Genomic DNA, 3,283 nt, shown 5'->3' on the forward strand with positions numbered 1-3,283 from the left:
GATTCATATCACATAAGAAGTGGCTTCTACCTTCAAAGAACCTTTCTCAGAAGAAGTATTAACTAAATGAAGAGATATTTACAGATAGGAAGATGCAATATTGTCGAGCAGTGTTTCCAAGTTTGATCTATAGACTCAATGCAATCACAGTCAAAATCCCAGCAAATTATTTTGTAGATATCAATGTGCTGATCCTAACAGACAGGCAATGAGACCAAATAGCCAACACAATATTGAAGGAGAAGAACAAAGTTGAAGGATTGGCTCTACCCACTTCAAGACTTATTGTAAGGCTACAGTAATCAAAAAAGTGTGGCGGAAATAATAGAACAGTCAGTCGGTCAGATTGATGGAACCGAATGGAGAACCCAGAGGGGATCCATGTGGATACCCTCAACCAATCTTTTTTTTTTTTTTTTAAATCTGCTTGTTCAATAAGTTTATTATCTTTATCTGAAAAAAACTTCATAGAAAAAGTGTTATTTGGTTTAGCTCTCAGCAGCCCATTCCTGAGCTCTGAGGAAGCTTGCCTTCTTTTTAGCTACCCGATCTGTCTTGTGAGCAGGGGACATTTTAGGTCCCACCTCGTCTTTTTAACTTCTCTTTGGGGCTTTCTCATAGACTGAATTCTCTCATATAGCAGAATGAGCTTTCTTGTACATCTCCTCCATGTCAGGGGTAATGTTGTTCTTTATATACTGAGAAAATTATTTCTTGTATGCATCTTCATCTTCTTCCATTAGATAATGCATATAATCTGCAACATTCTGACCCATAATGTGTTTCCAATGTACTTCTGCATTGAACTCCTTGCTTTCAGAATCATAACCAGGGAATTCTTTGGTTCTATGGGGGATGGACAAGCCACCATCCACAGCTCCCTGCAGGGCCCCCAAAACTTTATTGCCAGTTGTAGTTCTAGCAAGGCCTGCATCCAAATAGCGGGTGAAGGCACCAGGTTGACCATCAATGCTTTCCACATTGTATTCATCTCCAGTCACCTCCACTTGGCCTTCATACATCTTGTCCATACAAAACCTATTGAGAAGCCTGCAGGCCAGCAGTATGCCAGTATAATATGCTGCAGCATAATTTGTTAGGCCAACTTTCACACCATATTTTGGTAGTTCATGTGCATATGCTGTGCAAACTATCATATCCCCTTCTCTACAGGCATAAGTAATCTGGAAAATGATATCTATGTCAGTTACACGAACTATCCTCCTGTATTTGGGTGTGTTGTACTTACTTTTGTCCTGGATCACCAAGCGTTTCTGAGCAAAGTAATCAGTTTTGCCCTCTCATCTTTTTCTAAATTTCACTTGATATCTCTTAAAGTAGGCCTTATTCTTGACAACTCTAATAAACCCCATCCTGCGGAAAAAAGACCCGGCCAGGTCTGCAAATCCACACAGACCTGCAGGCCCAACAGCACTACAGGGGAGAAAAGATCAACCCACCTTTGACAAAGGAACTAAGGCAATACAATGGATCAAAGACAGTCTTTTCAACAAATGGTGTTGGAGCTGGACACTCACATACAAAAAAATAAATACATACATCTAGACATAGATCTTACACTCTTTTTTTTTACTTTTTTTTTAGTTGTCGACGAACCTTCATTTTACTTATTTTTATGTGGTGCTGAGAATCAAACTCAGTGCCTCACACATGCTAGGCAAGCACTCTGCCACTGAACCACAACCCCAGCCCCCAGATCTTACACTCTTCACACAAGTTAGCTCAAAACAGATCATATATCTAAAACACAAAACTACAAATCTTCCAGAAGATAACATAGTAGGAAACCTAAATTACCTTGAGGATGGTTATGACTTTTTAGACAAAACACCAAAGACATGATCCATGAAAATAGATGAGTTAGATTTTATTAAGGTCAAAAATTTCTGTTGTTGAAAAGAAAATGTGAAGAGAATGAAATATCCCTACCCCCCCCTTTTGTTTCTTTTATTTTTTCAATGCTGAGGATTGAACCCAAGGCCTTTGAACATGCTAGGCAAAATATTTTTATAAGATGCATCTGATTAAATGTTTCTATTTAATCAAAATATACAAAGAACTCTATTTCTTTTGTATGAAGGATGCTGGGATTATTACAAAGAATTCTTAAAACTCAATGATGAGAAAACAAACAACTCAATTTAAAAATGGGCAAAAGACCTTAACGGACACCTCACCAAAAAGATTACATAGAAGTCAAATAAACACATAAGAGATGCTCTATATCATATGACATTGAGGAAATACAAATTAAAACAACTATAAGGTACCACTACAAACCTATTGGAATGGCCCAAATCCAGATCAATGATAACATAACAAATACCGGCAAGGAGGTGAAACAATAGGAACTCTCATTCATTGATGGTGAGAATGCAAAATGGCACAGCTGCTTTGGAAGACAGTTTGGCAGGCTTCTTACAAAACTAAATATACTCTTATCCTGTAGCTATTGGTCTCCTTGGTACTTTCCCAAAGGATCTAAAAATGTATGTCCACACAAAAATCTGCCCAGAGATACTTATAGCAGCTTTATTCATAACCACACACACTTTGAAGCAAAACATCCTTCAGTAGGTGAATTAATAAACTGCAATACATCCAATGGAATTTTATTTAGCACTAAAAAAGAAAAAAGTTATCAAGCCATGAGAAGACACTGTCATGGTTTGATTCTGGAATGTTCCCCAAAGGCTCCTGTGTTGAAGGCTTGGTCCCCAGTGCAATGTTCAGAGGTAGGGCTTTGGGAAAGCAATCGGATTATGAGGACTCTATCCACATCAGTGGATTAATCCTTTGAGGGATTCATATCCGATAGGACTATTGGGAGGTGGTGGAAAATGTAGGCAGTAGGGTCTGGTTGAAAGAAGGAGGTCCCTGGGCGGCTGGGTTGGGGCTCAGCGGTAGAGCGCTCACCTAGCATGTGCAAGGCCCTGGGTTTGATCCTCAGTACCACATAAAAATAAATAAATAAAATAAAGATATTGTGTGTCCAACTACAACTAAAAAATATTAAAAAAAAAAAAAAAAAGAAGAAGGAGGGGGTGCCTGAGGGTGTCCTTGGAGACGATATCTTGTCCCTGCGTCCCCCTCCTTGACTCCTGGCTGCCATGAGGTAAACAGCTCTCCCCCTACCATGCCCTTCTTGCCATAATGTCCTGCCGGTCCTCAAGCCCAAAACAATGCAAACAGCCAACTCTGGACTGAAACCTCTGAAACCATGAGCCAAAATAAACCATTCCTTCTTTAAATTGTTTTTCTC

At 39.2% G+C, this 3,283-nt stretch overlaps 1 pseudogene; it reads right to left on the bottom strand.

Moving 5' to 3' along the window:
- Positions 1 to 456: 456 nt before the first annotated feature.
- On the bottom strand, positions 457 to 1,373 carry LOC101965473 (large ribosomal subunit protein uL18 pseudogene; annotated as a pseudogene).
- Between the last annotated feature and the right edge of the window lie 1,910 nt (positions 1,374 to 3,283).

The sequence above is a fragment of the Ictidomys tridecemlineatus genome, chromosome 7, assembly GCF_052094955.1.
Source record: "Ictidomys tridecemlineatus isolate mIctTri1 chromosome 7, mIctTri1.hap1, whole genome shotgun sequence".
Classification (NCBI taxonomy): Eukaryota; Metazoa; Chordata; class Mammalia; order Rodentia; family Sciuridae; genus Ictidomys; species Ictidomys tridecemlineatus.